General features: G+C 42.6%; 1 long non-coding RNA gene across 1 annotated transcript in view; it reads right to left on the bottom strand.

The window, feature by feature from the left end:
* Window positions 1-15,505, bottom strand: part of LOC139109296 (uncharacterized) — a 111,446-nt gene that overhangs the window by 88,780 nt on the left and 7,161 nt on the right. Inside the window, exons 2-4 of the long non-coding RNA XR_011546815.1 lie at window positions 2,335-2,608; window positions 1,718-1,866; window positions 1,469-1,502 (exon numbers count right to left, since the gene is read on the bottom strand). This is a non-coding gene — a long non-coding RNA (uncharacterized lncRNA). The remainder of the gene's footprint in view (window positions 1-1,468; window positions 1,503-1,717; window positions 1,867-2,334; window positions 2,609-15,505) is intronic.

Genomic DNA, 15,505 nt, shown 5'->3' with positions numbered 1-15,505 from the left:
CCTCTCTACTTCCTTTTTTCTTCCCTCCCCCACCCTCCCTCCCTTTAAATTTTGCTAAACGAAGGACGTAAGATGACATCATTACGAGCGTCATTAATGGGTCCTAGAGCGCGCCTTTGACAGGGTCGTTTAATTCCGCGTGCAATTAACATGGGCTTTATGCTCCCGTGACATCTGCGGAATTTTTACGAGCGCGAGTAAATTGAGTCGTCGCACTTTCGCGCCGGCATGAAGAAAAGAACGATAGAGAACGAACGTCTTGCGCCCTCGTGAGACAATGGCATTTTCATAGTAGTAGAAAAATTTAAACGGTCCGCCGAATGTATTCGCGGAATAAAGCGGAATATTTTCCGTCGCGATGCACGCGAATCCTCGCAGCCGGGATCTAGGTACTCAGGGACGATGCTCGAGATCGAACATATCGATGGGGTTTTTGATTCAAATTTTAAATTGATTAATAGATCGTCACTCTATCTCGTGATTAAGCCGCCTTAAAAAATTGAAAAAGCTCGTAAAAACGTATAATATCCTCGCATTACTTCCGAACGTGATTATCTCGGCGCAAACTTGTTTCGCGATTGTTTACGATCACGTGCATTTTGTAAAAGCAAGAGGATTTACTGTAGTATTTAATATCAATGATACTTCAAATAAATTTGCATTCGCCTTGCAATCGCTTTTAAATTACTCCTGCGCCTCGATTTTAAGTAACACGAATCTGCAATTATAGCGAGATTTCTTCTCGCAGAGGCGCATAAGAGTGTCAACTGCGTTGTCACCTCGTTAAAATATGGTATATGATCAACCTTGTAGATTAACAATTAACTCTTTAATTTGGTTTCGTTATCCGATCGCTTTCGCCATTTAATTTCTTACTTAATTGCTACCGCGCATTTCGACGATTACGGATAAATATTGTTTCAAACGTCATATTGTAATTCATTTCGCAAATGTCGTAAGTTTTTTTTTTTACTTCTTATCAAAAGTATTCTATTTTCGTTAATTTCTTGTACACCGAAGAGGCGTATGCCCAATAATTTAACCGGTTTCGCTCCGTTTTCTTTTTTTCTTTCTGTTGACTGTCAAATATTAACGTTTCACCGATCGGAAAGAAAATGCTTCACACACCGATTTCCTAGACCCTTTTCCTTGATTGATGTTCTCGTAACATCTCATTATCTTATAATACTCCCGATTTCTAGTCCTATTTTATAAACTACAAGCGTATTCAAAATAATACCCACCCGAAAGAAATTTAAGAAAATTTATTTTAAAGAATAAAATTAGAATTTTATAAAAACGTTTAATTTTTTGTATTAATATTATTTTAGATTTTTATATGTATATAAAATTATTTTATTAGCTATTGTAATTTTTATTTAATCGTACGACTTTAAAAGATTTGTACGATTTGTACGATTCCTCAACGCAGAGGTTATAACGCATTATAAAAAAAAATCGGACTCACCGGTTCGATGCGCAGCAGCGGAGATAAGATAATCCTGTAACATACAAACAAAATTGCAATTATAAAAATCGTTCAATATAATATTCACTGTTAAAAAAAAAATTAATTTTTATGCAACTTTAATTGTATTTTACTATAAAATTTTCTATAATTTCTAATTCTATAATTTCTTATACAAAAATTAAAAAAGCAATCTCGATAAAAAGCGAAAAACAATTATTTCTATCTAAGTAGAAAAAGAATCCTCACCCTAGAGTTGCTCCGCCAAGGCAGGATGCCTGTCCGAGGCCTCCTCCTCCTCTCAGAATATCGTGGTCGAGACGAATCATCCTTCTACACACTAGATGCTGAACAATGAACACTAAACACACACTGGACACTGGACCTCACTGCTTATCCTGCAACAGAAAACAAAGTTGTACTTCATTAGTATTGCTTAATATTTTCTGAATATCAAAAGACACCCGCTCGTAATGTCCCGCTCGTCGTTCTCTCTTACTCACCGCGACACGAGATCGTCGCGTTGGCTAACAATTTTTTGGCGCTTCCTAGTCTACGACAACGGCACGTGGTGATCTACGTTAACTACGCATCGTTCGGCGTCCGGCGCGGTACAAGGTTACGGCGTGATCACGTAAACCAGCAGCTTTGTGGCGTACGTGATCACGTGGTTACTCACTCGTCACCCGTTCCCCCGCGCCCCTCACTCTACGTCCCAACGTCGAAATATTATATTAAATATTAATTTAACTACATCACGATGATTCGAGAGTCGGATTCATTGCTACGCTTGTTCATTAATGCCCGATTTCGATCTCGATAACGCTAAACTTAACATTTTGCAAAGAAAAGAAAGAGATCCTCACCTCAACGTTGATCCTCCAAAGCATGATGCCTCTCTCCTAGGCCTCCTCCTCCTCTCAGGTTGTTTGGGATGTCGAGTCGGACCGTCCTTCCACACGGATTGATCCTCGCGAAGGCCGCGACCGGATGAATTTAATCGCGAGAGAGTCAGATATCAATTAAAATCGTTCGCGCGACACAGAACGGCACTCCCGAATAAACCGACGAACCGGCTACGGTTCGTATACTTCATATCGGCGACAAGAATACGCGTTACTTCCTCCATTGGATTTATATCTAAACAGAATAAAGTCCTACTTCGTTAAGATCTTTCGGATATTAGGCTCGCCCACCGCGACAAGAAGGGCGAATCACTTTGTAATACGGAATAAAAGATGTAGTACACATTAAAAGTATATATCAGATACGATTACTTAGATCTGTGGCGTTATAAATAGTTATAAGTAATGCACGAGAAGTATTAAGTCCGTAAATGTTCATAGCGTGCAAATCAATTATAGAAGTTAATGCGTGTAACCCGAAAGAGTTCTCGTTATCGTGTAAAACTATTTTTTCAGCACGTACGCACAACTATGGAACTTCGCTACCTGCGTATTGCGTACCGTTAGGGCTCTGGCGGAGGAATGCGTGAGCGAGAGCGAGAGCTCAGGCGAAACGTAATCTCCCCACCCCACCCACCCAACCTCTACTAGGCCAGCGGATTTGTTTATTCCACCCCTACGTAGGTTAACGCGTGATAAATACATATATGCCGAATACAGTAAAAGATATTAAATGCTCAAAATATTACATCGAATGCTAAAGCGAATATTATCATGAACTTATAACTAAATAACGCTCGCTCGCTTTCTTTAACGTATAGTTTTACAAAAAGGAAATATTAATTAAATATTTAATTGCATTTACGTATACGCGCAGGTAATATAAATTAATTTTGGTAATATAAATTTTCTACGATGACAATTTTTCATGGATATTTGATCAATCTGCTCGCGGCGAGGCGCGCTCTTCGTTAAAAGGGCAAAGACCTTCCGAAGCGGTTTTTAGCGGCGGGCGCGCAGCATCGAATAAATTATGCGCTTCAATCCAAGGCGTGTTGCAAAATCCACGCGGCATTAAATATGTATACAGTGATACTCCGATAGGGAACACCTGTAGAAGACCGCGCGCCGTTGCAGGGTCCGGTCGAGTAGGAGGGAAGGGACGCCTTTCAGACGGGTCTCTCCTTGGAAGTTTTTCGGGATTGCACGAGGAGAGACCGCGCTTATTTATGCACTTGCCACTCTTCCCGATCGTTGGCATAAATTGATACGTCATGTCATCCCCTCCTTTATGGCAATACTTGTCCATTACCCGGGATATATTTGCGAGATAACGAGGCACGTGGACTCGACCGATTTCTTCCGACCGTCGTTCGTAATTTGCAGATTTTCGCAAGTTCCAAAAAAAAATATCTCAATTTATTAATATTATTTCCCCATAATTAAAAAATAATAAAAAGTTATCTGATATATTTAATGTAAAGTATAATTACGCATACATAACTTCACATCGCTACATTTCCTTTTCTAAACGTCTTAAATTTTTTTTCTTTCTTTTTTTTTTTTACAAATTTACAAAATTAAGAAAGATTCAAAATCAATCGAATCGAGGATTCTTTTCAGCCCGGTCGTCCGATCACAAAGAACTACGGTGGTTTGTTTCTGGTAAACTTTCTATAACCGCGGCCTATCGCTATAAAATCTGCCTGCGTCGTTACTCGCGCTCACGAATTACGGAAAACAATAAATACGGCCGCTAAAGTACGGAGCGCACCTCGCGGCGGGAAGACCGGCATCTATAATCACCCACGGCTAATTCCTTCGATATTCGCGGAACGTGACGGGCAAGGGCGTGATTAGGGGTACGCATTGTCCATTACCGGCCGTCAATCTACACCGGCGTTTGAGGGCCGCAAGGCGGCTTTGCCGAGAAGTGCATAAACCTCGGTTATTGCCACCGGGCAAGTTGCGCTAGTGCACCTAGTATGGGCATACCGCGCCTCGGTGAAAACCGCGAATTTCGCCGTAAGCCTACCGCGCCGTGACGATTATAAGGATTACCGGATTCCGTGAATTGCCACACGACGTGGCGCGACGGGCGGCCACGGGAATCCGGGGTATGCGATAGAAGAAGGAATCGCGAAGGGTTGCAAGGGCAGCGCGGAACGCGGAGGTTGAGAATTGAAATTCAATCTCGATCAATGCCTTACGCGAGTTGCATCCTCAAAGTCATTCTGAGGGAATCAATCTGAACCGCGAAAATAATTTGCGTTTAACGCATTTGCTTCTTTTCTTCCGGATGTTAATCTTACTAGATTGTTTTTCCGACTGAAAGTAACTTCAAAAGTAGTTATTGAGACGAAATTAATCTTACTGTATTTTACATTTCAGGATTTATTAATAAAAAAAAGAGCAAGGATTTGGAAGCTTATTTAAAACTCGCAGGAAAAAAAAAGGAACGAAATAAAGAAGAGTGGAAAAAGAAAAGAAGCAGCACAACAGCGTACAACCGCACGGCTGCGTTTATCTCGCGCGTGCATCGCATTCGATCTGTATAATTTAATAAATCGCGGGCGCACTGCGGTCTTCGAACGGGCTTCATTCGCGACGCATGATACGCTTTTACTTAAGTTTTCGCGAAGATTGCTTTTTATTTTTTCATTTTTGCCAGTGCCTTTGATCAGAACTGACACTTTTCTAAGCACGAATTTTTCTCACGAATTTTTTAAGCGCCAAGGATAAACGTTTTAGTTTCATCTAAGGAACGTTTTATTAGCACATTCGAATACAGGTAGCAATCACGTTAACGTGAGAAACGTTTAAAATACCTGCTGCAGAGAGAGAGAAGCTGGTCATTTTACGAGGAAATTTTCGAGGAATACCCCATGTGCCTTATTATCTTCCAGCGGGATAAGACCTCCAGTCATTAATTTCCTTTCGCTCCAGATGAACCGAGCTCGGAAAGACGGGAAGCTTTATTTCACCGTTCTAAACTTTGACTTCGTCTTCGCGCTATTGCATCGCGTCTAATTCGTTAATTTTTATCTCATCTCAAAATTACTTGAAGTAATTTTAAGTAATTTTAAACGTTTTAAATTTATATTCCTCGGGAGTCTAGCTCGAGCTGGAAGTGCAGATTAATTTGCAATAAAGAGATTCGTCGGTGATCGTTACGACTGAAAGGGTGGCTCGCGTCGGAAATAATTCGCAAAAGGAAACTCTGATGTGTGTACTATGCATCGACAGTGGTTAAAAAACAAAGAGCGCGGTCTGCACGACGCGTGTAAGAGGCGCACGCTATCCTCTGTATGACGCTTCTCTCTCGCTGGCGTATATGTATGCATGTAGAGCTCTTTAAGGATCCACCTTATCACGTGGCACGCGCTCGCACCTGCCCTTTCCTCGCTCTGGCTTCCCTCATTTATTACCTTCATTACCTACCGCGGCATCCACCGCTGTCTCACTCCGATTCTTCCGCCGTATTAATCTCGCGTCGTTATAATAAAAAAAAGGGGGAGAAAAAATAAAATTAAATTAACCATGGCACTCAGAGAAATCCTCCTCGGTGCCGTTATTAAATTTCCTTTTCTACTTGCTCTCCATCAAAATTTATGTGCGTACAAACGTTAATTTTTCCACGCGCTATTTATTTGTTATTTATATATCGTAGATATAGATATCGTACCGTTAACAATGTCATAAATTATAAAAGAACCCTCGTGCTTATTTGACGTTCTACATTCGTAATTTTTTTTAAATGACTAGAACAAACCTTGCGATTAAAATTAAGAAGCGCGACGAACGATCATTCGTATTTGATTTACTGAATGCGTTTATTAAATTTTTTTTTTATAATAAATATAACTTGGCAATTTCTGGACTCAACGTATCGTCGCCTAAAGCTCTTAGATTTACACCCAGGAGTTCCAATCATTTTTTAAAGTCGCACGTAGGGTCAAGGGAAAGAATAAAATTAATTCTTTTCATTCATAAGAAATAAAATCTGAAAAAGTCGCGGTCTCTAACTAACAGGGAACGACGTATTTCTCGCTTATCATGTTTTACGTGCTAACGTAACACCAGACGTTTATTGCTACTAAACCTCTGCCTATTCAGATCCACCTGCCCGTTTACCCGTATAACATCGTCGCAGCCTCCGCTCGCGTTACGTCAATTGCAACAGCTTTTCAATACCACAAATAAACTTGAGGCTAACCGCTTCAAAATAAGTCGCAGATGCACGCAAATGTTTACAAGAACAAAAAAAACATATCGATTTTCTGAATTCAATCTTTTGAAAAATTAAATAAAAAAATTTAAAAAACTTTTATAGAAAATTTGACTTAAATTATTTCTCTCGCACGCATACTTTTATTAAATTTTATTATTCCACGTGTGATATTTCTGCGATTTTATAGCTCCCATCCTCGAGCAACGGACTATCCCACGATATCAAAAAATGTCTACGTGAATGCGTTATAATTCCGAGTATTTTTACCCAAGAGTGCTCCTCGCTTTCCCGCCCCCCGAGTGTTCACCGAGTCGAAACCTTCGACGTGTTTACCCGTGTAATCCAACCCCTGTCAAGCCGAGACATCCCCCGTAAAATCGAGAGAACCTGCTCAGGAGAAAGGTCGAATTCGAGATCCTGAAGAGCCCGAAGGTGCTAACCGACAAGGCGCGAAATACTGCATAATTCTCGTCCTAATTTTCACTCGATCGAGCTCGCTTTCACCCTTGGAAACGAACGAAAGCAATGTCACGTGTGATTTACACCCGCGACAAGTTTCGGTAGGCAAACGGACTGGGGAGCCGGGTCACGAGGCGAGAAGACGAACGCATTCAACGATTTCTTTTTCCCTCTTTTTTTTTCTTCCGTGGTTTTTTGGTGGTAGGCTGACCTCCCCACCCTCCCGTTATAGATTCACCCTATTTAAAAGGACATAAATTACGGGTGACGTGTGGCGACACAAAAGGTAACCCCCGCGGGTCCCGGTGTTCATTCGTACATAAAATATTACGACAGGCGTGAACAGTGACTTTTAAAGTGGCTGCTGGCCGATCTTTAAGGGTCTTGTTTGCATTAAATTATGCGTCGCTCTGGGGCGAACGACGAATTATAATACTTGATTGGCCACCGTCGCCGGTGCAAATGCGCATTGTCCGCCGGTTGGAGAGAAACTCGCGGTAAGGTGAGTAGAAACTATGAAAAACAGCGTAAATATTTGAAGCTGTCTTACCGCGGTCAAAAATACCGAAGAAAACTTATTTCTCGCGTTCAGTTCCTCGGCGAATAAATAATTGGCGCCGTTATTTCGTAAGATAAGTAACTCTTATATTGTAAGGGGGCTACCAAAGTGGCAACAACAATCGGGGCACCGTTTAAATGCACTCGCGTTTATTTCCGGATCGCCTGCCGACGCCCGGCTATATTTGACTTTTTATGGATTGCCGCCTTATCTCCGCCTCCTTCTTTTAATCGCACTCGGCTTAATCGGCCCAATTAATCTCCCGCGGCTTTCGAATCGCGCTTTCGATCGTCTATGGGCGGAAAAGTGCAATCGCGCTCACTCACGTGGCCGATTTAACGCGTTACTGATTCAACGCGTTCTTTGCGCGGCTTTCGTAGCTAATAATATCATAAATAATCAATTACGATTAACGTAAGCTTCGTTTCGTTCTAATAATTTCGGAGAGTGACGCTTGCAGCTTGGAGCGATGAAGACATCGTTTGTCAAGCGATACATCATACCTAAATCACTTTATACCTTTGCTGCTGAGGTCAGCCGCTGCCTCGCGAGCATCGAGATTATTGTAATTGTGTTTATTACCGCTATTACCACCGTTTAATAATCCCCTCAGCGTCTCTCGAGCCTTCAATCCTCCCCGTTCTCGTGGCTACAACAGCGGTTCTCAATATGCCTTTTCGCAGGATTATCATCTTTCAATAAAAATTGTTTAATCTTGTTTAAAAAAAAAGAAATATATATGTATATATCGACTCTTTTAATAACATTATTTTAATTAAAATACCAAATTTGGGTATTTTTTATTTAATTTCTTATAAAAGCAAATAATCTGCGTATCTAAATCTTACCAAGTCTAAACGTATTTTTATTAATAATTTTGAGTATTTTATGAGATAATCAACATAAAGTTGGATCATTATTTTAATTTTCATCTTTATATATGAATCTATTAAGATGATAATCCTTATTTAATATTTAGCTTAGTAGATAAATTAATTAAAATACTTTGAACTTATTTATACATCTTTTTGATTGAACATTGACTGATAAATTGTTTCCTCACACATTTCTACGTAATATATTTTACTTGGCAAACGTCACAACGACTAATTACTGTTAAACAAATCTTGACCATCGCGCCATCGCCGTGCACCTTGTGTGTTTTTTCAAAGCGAATATAACCTGCTGCTCCCTCTCCCCCTCGCTCCCGGCTGGATAGGCGAATTAATCTAACGTGTCGATCTACCGGATCAATTTTGCGCATCACTGACCCAATGTCGAATTTTAAGGGCAGCGCACAGCGTGCTAGCAGGGCGGCCCGTCCCCTTTTTGCACGTGCCAATTATTACAGGGCCCATACGGCCTCCGTGGAGAAGAACCTCTAATATCTCAAACAAAAAATAAGGGAAAAAAAGAAAAAAAAAAAAAAAAAACAAGAAGAAAGAGGCGAGTCGGCGGGACGGGAGAAAGGAAAAAAGGGAGAGAAGATGCGGACGGCGGGGGCGTAAGATATCGGTTTCACGTACACGCTCGCATACAGGCGTACTTCGTCTGGGGTATTAATTACCCCGTGAGGCCCATAAGGCCCGGCGCGTGGCTCCCGCCGAGTCGTCCGCACTATCGAAAGTGCAGCCTCGCAGCCAAGTGCAGCAGTTGGCCCGCGGGCTCCTCGATGTCGAGCCCCCCTGACATAAGGCGCGGTGCATACGGGGGAGGAGGAAGGATGCGCAAGATATTGATCCTAGGCATGTGTTAATAATCGACGGGATTACCGCGACGATCCGCGATGGATATCGAATAAGTATAATTATATAGTCCAGCGCCCACGAGACGTCGTGGTGCTTTCTCTGAGCGCGTTTCGCCGTATCTTTCTCCTTTCTCCTTTTATCTACCGATAACGCACTGCCTCTCATACATTATTCGAAGAATACGAAGCGAAAAAACGCGTTCCCGCTTGCCGTGTCGCCGATAACTCGGAATTTATTTGCGAGATAAATTTTGTTTTTTTGTTCTTTTTTTTCACCGCTGTTGAATTACGCGTGTTACTAATTGAACAAAGTAAAAAAAAATATATATATTTATATATATTTAATATATCATCCCTTTCGTATGTTTAGTGTCATTTGCGTTAATGCTCAACCCTGCGGACAATATGAAGAACGAAACGGGGAAACCGTCTTCTCCGCGTCGTCCGTGCAAATATACGGTACGCTTCTGCATGTTCACAATGAGTAGATACACCTGTTCGTCTTCTATTCATACGTTCGCATGCTGGCAAACCACCTGCATCTGAAAAACCTGCTGAGGTTTGGGTTACTCGGATCCTATTCGAGACCCTGCACCCGCATACGCAAACACTACGCTCCTAATCCTCGCCCTTGCAATTCTGTTTACAATTTAGTCGAAAGCCCAATCAATGTAAATCCACGAATTTATAAAGGAAACCAAATGTTTTTCATTTCGCGTTAAAAACCACGAGTTCTAAATGCAGAGAGAAAGTTGCGATACATTCCGTTCGGATAATTAATTATGACACGGACTCGTTAGAATTCGAAACGATAGGAACAAAGAAATGTAAAACGCGCGACTTTCTTATTATACCGACGATCGCGAATAAACGAAATAAAATAAAAATAAAGACGAGCGAGCGTCGACAGATAAACAAATGTAACGAAACAACAGCTTGTAAAACCGGCAAACGTTGACGAAAAGCAAGCGTTATAACATCGATAAAAATTAAACGCGTTCGAAATTTAACGAATAAGCGGGAGCGGGGAATATAAATCTGATATCCGGATAAAAGCTAAGTTAAAAAATTATTAGTAATTCACGTGTAATTACGCGAAAAAAGGGGAAAAAAACGACTCTTTTCACGTAAGGTAAGAGGAGCGGAGAAGTTAGACAGATCACTCGCACTCGATATGGAAATTATTTAACAGGGTTTAATGAAGTGGGTCATCGCTGATTAGCCGAGAGGAAGAATAACTCGCGCCGCTCGCTAATGATAATGATCGCCAGCCATGCCACGAGGGCTGAAGCGATCGTACGTGTGATCGTATATACAATACGAAGCTGTAAAGATAAGTAGCGCTTTTCGCGCGCGAGTACGGCCGTGTAACACGACACGACGAATGCAAATAAAAACGTCAGTCATGTCGCTGATACGACACGAAGACATGGGGAATTGTGTAAAAACCGCTGTGAGACGACCCCCTCGAGGGGCAGGAACAGCAACGTTCTCGCTTTCTCTCCCCCGCTCTCTTTTTCTCTCGCGTGCAGGAAAATTCTTGGAATAATTTATTTCAGCCGAGCCGCCACGCCGGGAAGTTATGACGATCGTTACGAAAAGCGAGCCATAGATATTACGCGCTTCAGTTTCACGCGGATATAATATCGACGTAAGTGGCCGCTCGATAAAGATACGATTTTATCGAGACCGTTATTAGTAGCGTCAAAATTTAATTAGCGCGCAAAAGTCGTTTCTTTTTTCTGGTTTTCTGTTCCTTTTTTTCTTTTTTTTTTTTTACAAAAGACATAAAATCTCAGGACAGAAGCAGGTTTATTGATTCTTCTTTGTTAATTTTTTTTTTTTTTTTCTAGAGACCGATGCTCACTCGCGGCCGGGCGACCGCACATTTGATTAAGATAAATTGACTTTGTTACATTGACGATGCATCGGATATCAATTATACACATATGTACGCGGGAGAAAAGAAAGGAAGAGGAGGAGAACGAAGAAGCGCATAAGAGAAAAGCCAAGAATAAACTTCGCGAGTGAATTGACTCGTAAGGGCACGTGCCCCATTGAAGGTTCGCCCTTCTGCGGTTTTTTGCGGAGCCCTGCGGGTCGCGTCGCGCGTCGGGCGTTGCGTTACGTTGTCGTTGCCGTTGCCGTTGCCGTTGCCGTTGCTGCGGGCATGCTGAGAGCGCGGGACGGCAAGTGTCATCGCACCCGAAAACAGCTGCTCCGGCCGGCCGGGCCCTCGGGGCCCTTTGGCAGCCGGATGCCCTCCACTTAAGACTCACTCCCCTTCTGCCTCCACCTTCCTCGCTCGAGTATCTGACAAATCCGATCTTCCGCAAAGCACAGCATGGCACGAAGTAGGGTGAGAGAGAACGCCGGGGAAGAAGGTAAAGCGAGGAAAGAGAAGGCAGACAGGGGGAGAAAAAGGGGCCCGACTTGCCGCCGGTCGGCGAACTCTGGGTCGCAACGGGTTGAAAGGGACGATCCGTAGGACGACTAATTGCGCTGATTTTTACGAGACTCGCGAATGGCGAGAAGCAGAAGATTTCGTCCGACTTGACGGTTCGTGCGCGTCACACATGCACGAGTTATTAATTTATTTCTTTGTTTTCGCTTCACCCGACCGTTTAACGAGGTCCGGTTTTGAGGAACCAGACCGTTGGAAAGGGATGCAGGTAGAATCGGCGAAACCTTCCAATATGAGCGCGCGCTGGCAGCATTCGCATAAATTACGATTTGCCTTAATGAGTAATTAGTAAATCAAGATCATGGTGGTCGATAGCATCGCTAAATACTCCGCGAGAGTCGAGTTAACGAATACATCTGTTGCCCGGCGTCACAGCTGACAACTTCGACTATCGCGCGGCCGTACAAAAAAGCAAAAAACCCGTTATAATCGGCGGCAAAATAATCGCTGGTAAGATATACAACACGCAAAAATGCCCTACGTTCGATGCACTCGGGGTTAAAGACACACGCGCGCGCCCAGATATCCCGCTTCCTTCTAACTTCGAACCCTGGCCCTTTTTTTGTTTTTTTTTTTTTTTTTCTTGTTTCTTCCTTTGCGCGTTCCTCGCGTTCCCTCCTGCGCCCGCCATATTTTTAGCCACGAAGATACAGATCTCTCACGGGCTTCCTACCGCGGTCAAGGAACCCTTCGTTAAAGACCCTTAGGGTCCACATTTCATGCGAGCATGACACTGATGCGTTCTTAGCAGTGATTTTTCTCAACCCAAATCGTCCCGTCACTTGACCGTTTTCCGAACGATTTCATGTTACGCGCTCACCGGCTGCTTCTACGTCAAGTACTTGCATTTACGACGGAAGGATCATTGTAATTTATACGTGTCTGTTCTCGCGAGATTAATTTCTCCGTTAAAAAAAAAAAAAAAAAAAAAAAAAAGAGAGAGAGAGAAAAAAAAAAGAAATATACAATCAGTCGTTACTTCATCGCTACCTTTTCTGCTTTGTTGATTTCTTTATAATGCGTACCGTGCACGTTTGCTCAAGTGATTAATGCAAAGATGACTTTGCAGTTGGCAGTGAAGAATTCTATCGCCGAGATGCTAATTGCAGTGTGAATACCTCGATTAGCGAAAGACGAAACCGATGAGCTATTGACAGCTTAATTACACCTTTAAACGTTCTGCACCACCGTCGCGAATTCGACGAATGGTGCCCCCGTCGATTGCGGGAGCGGTGCACTTATCATAAGATCCCATCGATCATCCTTTCGTATTTCATTCTGAAAATTCTCAATCACTCGCACCGTGTGGCCAACTATCGCGCGGCCCAAGTATCGCGGGTACATCTGCTCGTGATTTTTTTCAATTAAAATTTAAAAGCGTCTGCACTCTTTGAATTTAATTCCATCAGAAATTACCTTTCTTTCGATCAGAGAATCGAGGTTAAACTATTCCTCGATTGTGCCTAAAATCTCGCGATGTTGAGTAGTATCGAATGATGAACGTGGATATCAACGAAGGGCGCTCGATCCGTGAAAATTCGTAAAAATCCAAAGCGCAAAAGTGAACGACTTAAGTACGATCGCACGAATACCGCGTTTCGATACGAGAGCGATTTACACTGCGCGCATTAAACACACTGCGCGAGAAGAGCGGTTCCTTAACGTTGGATACATAATTGCGGCTCTGAGACTGCACTTGTCGACTACGTTTCGTGATGGCTTAATATCGTTTAATGACGAGTCACGTTTTTTTCTCATAAACGAAAGAGAAAAAAAAATGGACCGAGAGAAGCGACGATTCCGCCGAAGAGAAAAAAAAAAGAAAAAGGGCAGACCGCGGCATCGACGGTGAAGACACACATGAAACGTTACGGTGCCTTTTTATTAATCCCTTTAACGTCGTGTGCCCGCGATTAAAGTAATTTCGTTCTCCCCACCCGACGCAGGTCTCACAACTTTATTAACTTTGCTCTCTCGTTGGCAGTCAATTCTGGTCATCGGTTTTACTCCGTTTCTTATTTCAGCGAGAGAGAAAAAATGAAAAAATAAGCAATAATATTAATAATGGAAATCTTTGCAAAATAATTAAAAAAGTAAGACGCGACAAATTTAGCAAGCGCGAACTACCGGCAGATTTCGTGGAGACTATCTTGCCAATTACGCGTGCCCCTCGTCATTTCTCAACGTTAATTCCGTTACGCGTCGGATACATCAGGATTACCATCCAAAGAAATAGTCGATCCGTAAATCATATCGATACGCACGCGGAACAGCAGATGGGCATAAAAGTCATCCCTCCAGTATAATGAAAAGAAAACGAGGAAATACCCTCGATTTGTTACGCCAAACCACGATTCGCGTGCTACAGATCGACGTTAAACCCCGCATCGCGCTCCGCTGCACCTGCTAACGCCATCAGTAAAATCGGCGATACACGCGTGCAACGTGCCCGTGCGAACAATCACGCGGCTAGCCACCATGAAATACCGGAATGAATACGAAAACCTGCATGCCGGGTCGTTTTGAATGCGATAGGATTGCGTAATCTCTGTTCTCTCCGCGAATTTAAAGTCCAAAGAACTCGTACAAATGTCGCATTATTTTGTAATAATAAACATTAGCCTTTAACTGACCGCGATACTCCAAATTATATGCTCGCATTCGCAATTTCGTTTCTTCTGTTTTTTTTTTTTTTTTTAAATAAATAATTTTTTTTATTTTACGAACGTTTTCTATGCGACGTGCGCATTTAAGTCTTTACCAGTTTCTTAAGCAAACATTTCCTCCCTGTTTCGGCTTCGAGACAAACGATGTTCGCGACGCGCTCATCTTTCCACAAAGCCCCACCTGTTATCCTCTCGCCGCGCGAGCCCTTTCGATCTTTCGCGACTACCACGGCGTCGCCGAAGGGTTTTCTCGCGTAAGACCTGTTCGTATCGATCGCGCACGTCGCTTCTTTATCCACCACTTTATTTTCATTATCCTGCGGCACGGTAATGCCGCAGGAACGTAATCGCGCCTGGAACACGGAGGAGGAAGGCTCACGACCCGTCGTCGCCGTCGCCATCCAGCCGAACCCCGATACCGATCGCAAGCACACATTCGCTGCCAACGGCGACGTGGATCCCGCATAACGTGCACGTATAGCCGCGGCTGTATATGACACGGCAAATAATCGTTCGTGGTACCGGGCAGATATAATATACCAGTGTATTGCCACTGCACGCGGTTAGACACACGCGAAAGAGCGCCGATATTGCCGCAAAATAAACAAAGCATATACCGCTCTTCGATTAGGAATCAGAAGGCATAACTCAACGAACACAAACGGAAATGACACCCGCCGACTGTTGACATACCGCGACATACGTCCCAGTGAGAAAATTTAAGCGTCGCTGACAATTTTATTTTTTAATGAGATTTTAGCGGAAAAATAGTGGGCGCGTTTGACGATAAATCAACACTATGCTACTTTTAACTTTTTGCGGAAAAAAAAGTACTTGTAAAAAGGAAAAAAAAAATACAGAAACCTTGAACGATGCAAATTATTTCGACCACTCCTGTTTCCGTTCAAGAAAATTAATATCATGGAGAGATTACAAGCTTTCGGTGCTTTTAATTCGAAATATAATATTTCAAAGAATTTCCACTTTTAATAATAAATAAATTCGA

The sequence above is a fragment of the Cardiocondyla obscurior genome, linkage group LG17, assembly GCF_019399895.1.
Source record: "Cardiocondyla obscurior isolate alpha-2009 linkage group LG17, Cobs3.1, whole genome shotgun sequence".
NCBI classification, from domain to species: Eukaryota; Metazoa; Arthropoda; class Insecta; order Hymenoptera; family Formicidae; genus Cardiocondyla; species Cardiocondyla obscurior.
The sequence above is the reverse complement of the archived record's forward strand: the minus strand, read 5'-3'. Positions and strand labels throughout refer to the sequence as shown.